Source organism: Schistocerca piceifrons, chromosome 5 (genome assembly GCF_021461385.2).
Source record: "Schistocerca piceifrons isolate TAMUIC-IGC-003096 chromosome 5, iqSchPice1.1, whole genome shotgun sequence".
NCBI classification, from domain to species: domain Eukaryota; kingdom Metazoa; phylum Arthropoda; class Insecta; order Orthoptera; family Acrididae; genus Schistocerca; species Schistocerca piceifrons.
Window position 1 is genome coordinate 279,361,662 of NC_060142.1, and position 12,553 is coordinate 279,374,214.

General features: G+C 40.2%; 1 protein-coding gene across 2 annotated transcripts in view; it reads left to right on the top strand.

The window, feature by feature from the left end:
• LOC124797855 (semaphorin-1A) overlaps window positions 1–12,553 on the top strand; it is a 909,059-nt gene that overhangs the window by 228,019 nt on the left and 668,487 nt on the right. The window lies entirely within an intron of this gene.

Below are 12,553 nucleotides of genomic sequence, written 5' to 3' on the forward strand. Positions count from 1 at the left end.
TTTTTCAGAGTTCTTGATAGAAATGTCATAGTTCTAGAGTTATTTGTACAAAATTTGAAGAGTCCTGCAGAATTTAGCGAGAAAAACTACAATACTCGAAAAATTTTTCTTATCGAATACATTCTTTGTCAATTTTCGCAAAAAGTAAATTCGTACAACAGTTCTGAACAGAACGCCAAGAGCTCTATCGAAAATCCTAATAATATCTTTTTGTGGCGATGATAGTTTATACGGTAACTGCTTTGATGTTAGACCCACTTTCTCCACAGAAAAAGTAAATTCGTTCAACAGTTTTGATGAACAGTTCAGGTTAACACCTCAAGACTTCTATCGATAATCATAATAACATTTTTTGTGGTTATAAAGTTTGTATGGTAATTGATTAATTGTGGGGCACTCTTACTAAAAAAAAAATTATGTCTGTTCGTATGCTCTGATGCCAGCTCTGGATATCACTGTAAGAGTTCTATCGAAAATACTAGTAACATATTCTGTGCAGGTAATTGTTTACGTAGTAACTGCCTTTATTAAGGAATGCTTATGAGCATTTCCCGTGAAGTTTGAACCCCTTTTTACGATAAATATAAATTTTTTTCACAGTTCTTGATATATATGCAATACTTCTAGATTTCCCTGCTCAAAACACGAATGTTCTACAGAATTTCGGGAAGAAAACAATAACTCGGCAAAATTTTGGTATGGTAAAAAATTATTTGTCAGTTTGGAAAAAATAAATTTGTATAACAGTTCTGTTGGCAGTTCTGGATAGCACCGGAAGAGTAGCATTGAAAATAAGAACATTTTTGTGGCGATAATAGTTTATACAATATTAGTTTTAATCTGATACTCACTTTATCTAATACAGCAAAATTCGTAGAATAGTTCTGATGACAGTTCTGAATATCACCCACAGAGTTCTACCAAAAACTATAATAACATTATTTGTGACGATGACATTATATGAGATAATTAATGTGGGACTCACTTTTGTCATGTAAAAGTAATAAATTCGTACAAAAGATCTGATGGCATTTCTTAATACGACCCTAAGAGTTCTACCGACAACTGTAATAACATTTTTTGTGGGGATAACAGTTAATGAGATAATAGCATTTTCGAGAGACCCACTTGGTCTACATTATAATAAATTGGCACAACCCTTTTGCTGACAGTTCTGGATAGCACCGAAAGAGTTCTTTTAAAAACACTCATAACATTTTTATGGTGCCAGTAGATTATGAAATAGAATGTGTGTTCACTCTGCAGTGGGTGTGCGCCGATGTGAAACTTACTGGCAGATAAAAACTGTGTGCCGGACCGGGTCTCTAACCCCAGGCTGTGACGAAAGAATATCGTCACAATATCCTTTCGTCCAAGAGTGCTTCTGCAATTTTCGTAGGACAACTTCTACGAAATTGGGAACGCAGGAGATGAGGTATTGCTGGAAGTACAGCTATGAGGACGATCGTAAATTCTCACTTTTAGTTTGGAAAACCGAAAATCGAAAACCCGGATGTATATTCTACTAAATACAAAAAGGCTAAATGTTCAGCACTATACAAATGCCAGTACACCTTCTTAAGACTGACTGTAGTAACTGTAGGTGGAAGCGTGGGATGTGCACGCTTAGATGATTCAAGGAGAGAAGGCTCGTCAGTGCAAAACAAACAGATGGCTGAGAGAGCAGATACATTCACACGCGCCACTAACCAGATGGTGTCACACCTGTCGAGAATCGCACCAGAGGTACAATGAGCTGTGGTGGAGTGCTGTTGGCGTGGTTACTATGCAACTTACTTGATGGGCATCAATACTGTGGTGTCACCGCCAGACACCACACTTGCTAGGTGGTAGCTTAAATCGGCCGCGGTCCATTTAGTACATGTCGGACCCGCGTGTCGCCACTGTGTGATCGCAGACCGAGCGCCACCACAAGGCAGGTCTCGAGATACGGACGAGCACTCGCCCCAGTTGTACGGACGACATTGCTAGTGACAATACGGACGAAGCCTTCCTCTCATTTGCCGAGAGACAGTTAGAATAGCCTTCTGCTAAGTCCATGGCTACGACCTAGCAAGGCGCCAATTGTAACAGTGCATGTATCTTACGAGTCTCATTTGTGTAGTCAAGAGAGATGTATCACAAGGAGTGATTAAAAGTTAAGTATATTCCAAAGCTACGTATTTTCTTTATAGCAGTCATAACGTATCCTGTTCCAGACTTGACGCCAGTCGGCGTGTGTGTACGCGTGCCTTTCTTTCGGCTCCCTTCCCAGTGTGGCTTAACTAGCTTGTTACGCCACAACAAATACACCGTTATATTAATGTACAATACTTGAGAAACAATGTCATTCACACACTCCGAGTTCCTCATCACTCAGTACTAGACTAAATTACCAGCCTAGTGATAAGCAGCCTATGTACCTCACCGACTACACATCTTCGTGTTACAAGAAAAAAAGAGAAAAATACCAAGGGACACAAAATATGAATGCGGATAAACCGGAAATCCGGATTACTGAGGACCAAATAAACAAGGTTCTTATTTACAAATTTCGAACTTGTTATTAACTTTAATACTGTATCCCCTCAACATTATAACACCTCTATCAGTCATGTATTGAATTAGGATTTAAACATACTACTTCGTTTGTACGATATATTCAGTAAATATACTTACATTTCTATACATTGTAAAAACTTTTAACTCTCGCTGTAGTGTAACTCATCAAACTTCCACACTTCCTTTCTAACTAGAACAAATGTTTGCAACAATATTAACGACAGCAATTTCAAATTTATTCGTTACACACAGCACATGTTTTTATGTATCCTAGCAGCTGGTGATGTTGCCACATAACTTTCATCCATGAGGGTCCTGGGCATATTTTTAGCTGTTAGTGGGTCCTGGATGTCATGAGAGTTCAAAACAATTACTGTTTTACATAAAATTCATCTGGTTCTTCCTGATTCTAAAAATATACACTTCATGTGTGCCTTTCATTGTTGTATGTATGATTCAGTATCGACGCTAATGCTCTCTTGATGAGATATGAGCCGATTGCTCGTTTTTATCCACTGTGCCCTTTCGAATTTCATTTCAGCGCTTAATTTATTTGTTTATCAACGTAGTAAGTAGTACAAAGCTAATCCAGAATGTAAACTGCACTTAAATTCTGTTTTAACTGTTTAATACTCAGTGTCCGCTGTCTGAACGTCAAATTTCAGATTAATACACTGCGCCTGGTTGCGTTATTTTATAGGAATTTTATTATTGTAAGTGGGAAGTACTAGATAATGTTGAAGAAATCCAAAGCATATTGTTCGAAGAGCATAATATTATTCGAAATTTACCTGTACCAACAGGTGCAGCCAAAGCAGCATTTGTGATGCTGTAATTACCTCATAGATAACGATATTTGTCTATTGTAGTTTTGTATTCCAATCAGAATTTTGAGAGCATCAAAGCCTCATTTCAGCGTGAGAGAGGGGTAAAATCAATAGATGATATTGAATTTAAAGCCTTCATCAGTCTCTTTTTTTTAATTGTTGTTAACAAATGTAACAGATAAAGCCTGGAATATCTGTGTGGAACTGATGGTGATGGCATTGAAAAATTTCACCTGCCAAATGAACATAAAACGTTTCAAATTTATTCTGGAGAGCCTTAGATTTTACAGTCGCGCTATTCGTGATGAAAGGAGACAATTAGACAAGCTAACAGCTATTCGGGAAATATTTACTGTGTTTGTACGCAACTACCACAAATCTTACATCCTTGGAGAAAATGTTACAGTAGACAAGAAGCTGGAAGGATTCTGTGGAAGGTACAGTTTTTGCCAATATGTATCAATCAAAACAAACGAGTATGGATTCTTGAGTGTGCGTTCTTAAGTATTTTACCTGTACAATTTGGAAGTATACGCTGTGTTGCAACCAGAAGGATTTACCAACTGAGCAATAAACATTTTGATGTTGTTCTGTGACTGTGTAAACCTATATATCAGTCAGGTCGAAATGTGAAAGCGGACAACTGGTTTACTAGTACTGGAATGATAATAGAGCTATGAAGGGAGAATTTTTCTTTTGTTGGCATGATGAAGAAAGACAAGCGAGGAGATTTGTCTAGAGTTTGCTATCAGTAAAAGAAGGGCTGCCCACATTTCCTTTTTTGGCTTCCACAAGACTGAACTCTAGTTTCCTCCGTACCTAAAAAGGGGAAGTGAGTGATCCAGGCATCACGTTTGCATGAAGATAATTCGATAGATGCTGACATTGTAGATAAACGGAAGCCATCCACCGTAAATTTTAAAATAGTGTTAAGTATGGTATTTTCACAGCGGATAAGCCGAATATTTTGTACAACGCTGCAAGAAATGTGCGCCGCTGGTCAATTTTTTGTAACGATCAGTACAGTTGGAATCTATGCACAAGTGATTTATTGTGGCAACAGTAAGAACTGTATCAGAAGGAAAGGGTTCCTGAATCAGCTTTGTTATACAATGTTGTTTTCTTCGCTAAATTCTGCATAACTATTGAAATTCTGTACAGAGAACTCTAGAACTATGACTTATCTATCAAGAACTCTGAAAAATATACGTATTTCCGAAAAAAAGGGTGCCAGCTTCACAGTAGGAGCTCTTATGGGGTTCTTAATTAAGTTGCAATTACCTCTTAACCTATTACCTGCACTAAAAAATTCTACTAGGAATTTCGATAGAACTCTTCACGTGGTGTCCAGAACTGTCATCAGAACTGTTGTACGAATATATTTATATTTTCTGTAGAGAAAGTGTGTCCCACATTAAATCAATTTATCACAAACTATTATCGCCATAGAAAAATGTTATTAGGATTTTCGATAGAGCTCTTGGGGTTCTGTTCGGAACAGTCCTCAGAACTGTTGTACAAGTTTAATTTTTGCGAAAATTGACAAAAAATGTTTTCGATAGAAAAATTTTTTCGAGTATTGTTGTTTTCTTCGCTAAATTCTGCAGAACTATTGAAATTTTGTGCAAAGAACTCTAGAACTATGGCATACCTGTCAAGAACTGTGAAAGAAGTATACATTTCTGAAAAAATGGGTGCCAACTTCACAGTAAGTGAAAAGATTTTCTCCTTAAATTGCAATTATCTCGTAAACTATTAGCTGCACAAAAAAATGTTACTTGGGTTTTCGATAGAATTCTTGGAGTTCTGTTCAGCGTGTGCTCAGAACTGTTGTACTTATTTACAATTTGCGAAAATTGACGAAGAATGTTTTCGATACGAAAATTTTTTCGAATATTGTTTTCGTCGCTAAATTCTGCAGAACTATTGAAATTTTGTACAAGGAACTCTAGAACTATGCCATATCTATCAAGAAATCTGAAAAAAGTATACATTTGTGAAAAAAATGGTGCCAACTTCACAGTAAGTGGAAAGATTTTCTCCTTAAATTGCAATTATCTAGTAAGCTATTAGCTGCAAAAAAAATGTTACTTGGGTTTTCAATAGAACTCTTGGAGTTCTGTTCAGAACTGTGCTCAGAACTGTTGTACTTATTTACAATTTGCGAAAATTGACGAAGAATGTTTTCGATACGAAAATTTTTTCGAACATTGTTTTCGTCGCTAAATTCTGCAGAACTCTTGAAATTTTGTACAAAGAACTCTAGAACTATGCCATATCTATCAAGAAATCTGAAAAAAGTATACATTTCTGAAAAAAAGGGTGCCAACTTCACAGTAAGTGAAAAGATTTTCTCCTTAAATTGCAATTATCTCGTAAACTATTAGCTGCACAAAAAAATGTTACTTGGGTTTTCGATAGAACTCTTGGAGTTCTGTTCAGAACTGTGCTCAGAACTGTTGTACTTATTTACAATTTGCGAAGATTGACGAAGAATATTTTCGATACGAAAATTTTTTCGAATATTGTTTTCGTCGCTAAATTCTGCAGAACTATTGAAATTTTGTACAAGGAACTCTAGAACTATGCCATATCTATCAAGAAATCTGAAAAAAGTATACATTTCTGAAAAAAAGGGTGCCAACTTCACAGTAAGTGAAAAGATTTTCTCTTAAATTGCAATTATCTCGTAAACTATTAGCTGCACAAAAAAATGTTACTTGGATTTTCGAAAGAACTCTTGGAGCTCTGTTCAGAACTGTGCTCAGAACTCTTGTACTTATTTACATTTTGCGGAAATTGTCAGAGAATATTTTCGATACAAAAATTTTTTCGAGTATTGTTGTTTTCTTCGTTACATTTTGCAGAACTATTGAAATTTTGTGGAAAGAACTCTAGAACTATGGCACATCTAACAAGAACTGTGAAAAAAATGTATATTTCTCGAAAAAGGGGTGCTAACTTCACACGACTGAGCAAGTGGCCGCCTAACCTGCTACAGTGTCGCGATATCTCGCTTTATATAGACCTGTTTCGGACAGCTCGTCCTCAGCGAGCGTGTTCATTCCGCCTGCATCGCCGATCCCCACGGAATGACAGTTCCGCTTTGAAACACCTGGTTAAATCCGCAGGACAGATCAGGTAGTTGGAATTGTGTAAAGGGGCCAGAAATGAGCGGCTGTCTGTTACACTCGAACACACACAACTTTATTTAGTTGCCCAAACATTACAGCGCAAATTTCCGAGCTTAACTATCGACTGAATATGTCACACAATCCTGTGGCTTAAGGGCACTACCTCTTCAATTTTTAAAACGGTTGAAGGCCCATGATTTAAAAACCAAACTACATTAAATTTTCAAAAGGTAGGAAGCGCAAGGTTTTATCCTTAAATAATATTTCAAATGAGGCTGAAGGGCCAAACAGTTTTAAGATTTAACTAGTAAGGAATTTAAATTTTAAGACGGTAGAAGGCCTATGATTGAAAAACCAAACTACATTAAATTTTCAAAAGGCAGAGGGCCCAAAGCTTTATCCAAAAATATTTTGAAACGGCTGAAGGCTCATTATTTAAAACCCAACTAAAAGCATACAAATTCAAACCATCGGCTATGAGCCATTAAAATACACGATTAGACAACAATAAGAAAAGGCAGTACAGCCAACGGCGCTCAGAAGTTTCCGGGGGTCGGTCTGCACTTCAAATATTATCTTTCGCTTAGGGGGAGACAGTCGGCCCAACTATATCCGATCCGCCGGCAACCAAACCAAGAGACAGTCAACGAACCCACCGACAAGACGACTTGCTTTCCACCCGACCAGTACACAAGGCACTCCAAAGCCAAAACGTAAAAGGCGTAGCCGCCCACAACCAAGTATGCATAAACTGTCAAAACTACACACACATGTTGGACAGCGACGACACGGTGAGGAAAGGACACCGCCTGAATTTTACGTCAGCGGCCAGGGCAGGTAAACGGAACGCTAACGGCCATAAGGCAGAAAATTCCGCTGGTGCACTTGGACTTCCAATAACCAAAATACAGTGAAACTCCACCGGATGGAGGCCAAACTTTCGCCAACTCGAATACTCGCTGTTGCTCACGGGAATACCCCCAACAGCCAACCATGAAAACCAACGGCACAATGTGAGCGGACTGGCCTGTCGCAAATCGAGCTGTTTGGGTGCTGTGTCCAGAATTTATGTCGACGCCTGGGCAAGCTGTCTCCCGGGCACCGAGAAGACAATATTCGTTGTAGCAAACACGCTAATAAAATGTTATTTCAGAAACCACTGTTTCTCCGGCACCTTCAGGCATAAGACTGAAACCATCACCAGTCCTCGCAGCTCGGCCTCCGACACATCATAACGTCCCCGCCTCCAATGTCCAACCTCGACACCCACTGACATCCTAATTCGAGGGGCGACCGCTACCGTGTTCTTCCTAAAGTGCACAAATGCACTGAAGTTAATTGTGGGATAGTCGAACATTTATTGTGAATTGTGCAACAGCTGTAAAGTGACTCGTACGATAATGTTCAGACGTGGGTGTGTTATATAAACGTATTTTTCAATTAAACTTTGTAAAGTACATGTTGTAATGTTTATTACTATTGTACATATGCAAATCTGATAATGTATGAAACAATACGGAAAATAAATAACAATGTACATTCAGTGTGTTCTATGTGGCAAACTATTCGGAAAAGGGCTTATGTCGATATGAAGTACCTTGCTTCAAATGATCGTTCCTCTCATACTACTGAGTATTGACCATTCCTTTTGGGACACACTTCATGAGACAAGAGAGAAATGTTCTGCTACATATTGCAGATGATTTGTGGGTACATTGAAAAGCAACATTACAAACACACTGCACAACTCCAAATAAATTTTACAAAACAGACATACACTGAAGCACGAAAGAAACTGGTATAGACACGCGTATTCAAATACAAAGACACGTGAACAGGCAGAATACGGCGCTCCGTTCGGCAACGCCTATATAAGACAACAAGTGTCTGGCGCAGGTGTTAGATCGGTTACTGCTGCTACAATGGCAGGTTATCAAGATTTAAATTAGTTTGAACGTGGTGTTACAGTTGACGCACGAGCGATGGGACGCAGCAGCTCCGAGGTAGCGATGAAGTGGGGATTTTCCCGTACGACCAGTTTACGGGTATGCTGTGAATATCAGGAATCCGGTAAAACATCAAATCTCCAACATCGCTGCGGCCGGAAAAAGCTCCTGCAAGAACGGGACCAACGACGACTGAAGAGAATCGTGCACGTGATAGAAGTACAACGCTTCCAAAAATTGCTCCAGATTTCAATGCTGGGCCATCAGCAAGTGTCAGCGTGCGAACCAGTCAACGAAATGTCGTCGATATGGACTTTCAAGCCGAAGGTCCATTCTATATCCTTGATGACTGCACGACACAAAGCTTTACTCATCGCCTCGGCGCGTCGACATCGACATTGGACTGTCGCTGACTGGAAACATGTTGCCTGACAGGACTAGCCTCGTTTAAAATTGTATCGAGCAGATGAACGTGTACGGCTATGGAGACAACCTCATGAATCCATGGACCCTTCATGTCAGCAGGGGACTGTTGAAGCTGGTGGAGACTCTGTAAAGGTGTGCAGTTTGGGTGATGGGAACCCCTGATACGTCTAGATAAGACTCTTGCAGGTGACACGTACCTAAGCATACTGTCTGATCACCGGCATCCATTCATGTCCATTGTGCATTACGACGGATTTGGGCGATTCCAGCAGGACAATGTGACACCCCAAACGTTCAGAATTGCTACAGAGTGACTTCGGGAACACTCTTCTGAGTTTAAACACTTCCGCTGGCCACCAAACTCTCCACACATGAACATCATTGAGCCTATCTGGGATGCCTTGCAACGTGCTGTTCAGAAGAGATCTCCAACCCCTCGTACTCTTACGGACTTGTGGACAGCCCTGCAGCATTCATTGTGTCAGTTTCGTCCAGCTCTACTTCAGACATTAGTCGTGTCCATGCCAAATCGTATTGCAGCACTTCTACATGCTCGCGGGGACCCTACACGGTATTAGACAGTTGTACCTATTTGTTTGGCTCTTCAATGTATGCTGTCGTTCAGCATATGCGTGGAAGACAAATATAACATTCGGAATAAGGTACTGTGAACACCTAAAGCTCTGAAAAGTGGAAACACATGCCTCGTGATGACTTGGTGTTGTGTGCTGTCCTTAGGTTAGTTAGGTTTAAGTAGTTCTAAGTTCTAGGGTACTGATGACCATAGATGTTAAGTCCCATAGTGCTCAGAGCCATTTTTAGTGGAAACACATACCCCACACTTGCATGCCACCTCACATAAAATAATTGACACTTTACCTCCATAACCACACAAGCAAGGAATAATAATAATTTGTAGACAGCTAATTATGCCCAAGTACCACAACACGAAACACACCCACTACAGTAACCTGAAGAATCAAAATTGACACACACTATCTCACTTGAACACACAATTTTTTTAGGTTTTAACCTAGGCCTAAAATTTCCGATACAGATTTTGCCCATGTTGCTGATAACATGCTCCATTAAGACGTATAGAAATGATGCTGAACTGGCTAGCCATCCACAGGGCATGCGTAATACAATACAAGTTGAAAATTATTATTACATTTTTAAACTATTCAAAACTCGTGGTTTCCAACAAAGTAGTGATTTCAGACCATAGATTCGAAGACATATCCCTGTTTCTCATCCTCAGGATGCCACAAACTCCTTTCTTGTACTAAACTTAAAAAAAATGGCTCTGAGCACTATGGGACTTAACATCTATGGTCATCAGTCCCCTAGAACTTAGAACTACTTAAACCTAACTAATCTAAGGACATCACACAACACCCAGTCATCACGAGGCAGAGAAAATCCCTGACCCCGCCGGGAATCGAACCCGGGAACCCGGGCGTGGGAAGCGAGAACGCTACCGCACGACTACGAGCTGCGGACTACTAAACTTAGAAATGTCACACAATCTATGTTTTGCATGCGGGAATGTTGGGCGATTCGACCGATAAACGTAAACTGATTTGAATTCCACCGACCATCTTTCAAAGTCCTGTGTTCGGGCGTTGACATTGTTTGCACTGATAAGGAAACTGCTCAGTCAGACATGTCGAAACCTGCCATGAAATTTTTTATACAGGTGGAATTATTTAAAAGAGTGTTGAAAATTGCCAAGTTCGTAGCACGTCAAACAGCTGGAGAAATGTATATATCTGCCTTATCTGTAGCAGACAGCACATGTTCAATATGGCAGGCACGTATCCATGGTTCAGGACACAGCGCGATCATAATTTTTAATGCGAATTTCATTTTCTGTTGAGAGTTTCTCTGACACAACTGTTCAGTTACTAGTTGCTCGAATTTTCAAGACATTTAATATCCATTCTGACTGTGATGTTCTCGCATTCGTATTATTGGGTGGGGTAAAAGATTTCACAATTTTTTTTTTTTTAATATGATCCAGACACTTGTTTCGCCACATTGTATTCTGTGGACTCATGTCAGTTGTCAAAGAAAAATTTGGTGGAGTCCATTAAATGCGAGAGTAAGAAAAATGGATGGTAACAAAAGTAACGTAGAATACGAGCAACATACTTGTATCACATTTAAATTGAGCACTTTACACGCAGATTAGTTAGCAATAACTGATACTGCAGGACACCATGCAACTAAAGCATCTTCTGTTTTATACGAATCAAAAATTAATTTGGAATCATTTGTATGTTAACCGGGGACCTAGAAACGACGGAGAGGCTCCGTCCCTGCCGCAGCCGCAGTGGTCCACAACCCCACGACGACTACCGCAGTCCACTTCACCCTTCCGCAGCCCCACACCGAACCCCTCTTTCAGAGATATTGTGCAGTTCGGCCCCCAGTGCCCCCCCCCCCTTCTTCCAAGAAACGTCTCACACCAGACGACTGTAACCCCTATGTTTGCATCGTAGAGTAATGGTGGTGTACGCGTACGTGGAGAACTTGTTTGCGCAGCAATCACCGACATAGTGTAGCTGAGGAGCAATAAGGGGAACCAGCCCGCATTCGCCGAGGCAGATGGAAAACCGCCTGAAAACCATCCACAGACTTGCCGGTTCACCGGACCTCGACACAAGTCCGCCGGGGACCAGGCGCTCCTTCCTGCTCTGGAAAGCCGTGCGTTAGAGCGATCGGCTAACCGGGCGGGCTTAGAATCATGTACTCCACCCATTACTACGGATGCGTGAAGAATTCAAATCCGAATACGAGTAACATTTTTACAACGCAATTCAAAGAGTGCAATATAAGTGAGAACTCGTAATTAGCAGCACACTGTGATGAAACCAACTTCTTTTAATATGAAACGAAAAGAAACGAGGAAGACCAAAAATTAGCCAATAGGAAAGCGAGATGATGGATTGATAAACTTGCAGCGCTCCAAGTGGCTTAGTAGCGAACCACGGGCATGTTACCCGAAGTCCCTATATGAGTTTCACCCCCATGACCACCACTACTCGCCTTGCATAGCGCCAACGACTTCCAAATACTATCTTACACCAAGGATACATACTTTCCCTGTTTAGACCATGGACGTATAATGAGAGCTGTCATGGATTCACAAACTAAAAACCAGCGTCCGCCTTGTTAGTAGCCCCAAAAATTAGCTTATTTTGGAAATGTTTTAATAAAAAATGCCAGCTTGCGTCATTTACAGGTGTACTAGTTTAGATTATAGTGTAAAGTGTGGAGGAATGACATTTCATTCGTCAGTGGACTCGTTCAAGCGACATTTTCTTTTATATGCACGAGTCTTGGTTGCGCTGATTAGTTTTAATGTAGTGCATTTATGTCTGTAATTTGACTTACATTTCCTATCAGTTCAACTCGAAGAGCGTTCCGGTTGAACGCTGTGAGAAGAAAATATTGCAAACCGTCCAGACACAGTGAAATATGTTCTCAGCATTTTTGGAAGGAGGAGATAGACAGAACGTCAGTGTCGTCAGTCCTTATACAGGAAGAGACTGGATTACGAAAGCAGCCTTTTCGCGTCACATTTTTGCTCCTTGGTTATTCGAAACTTGCAACAAAAACGAAGTTGCATTAACGAGGCCGAAAGCGTTATGTT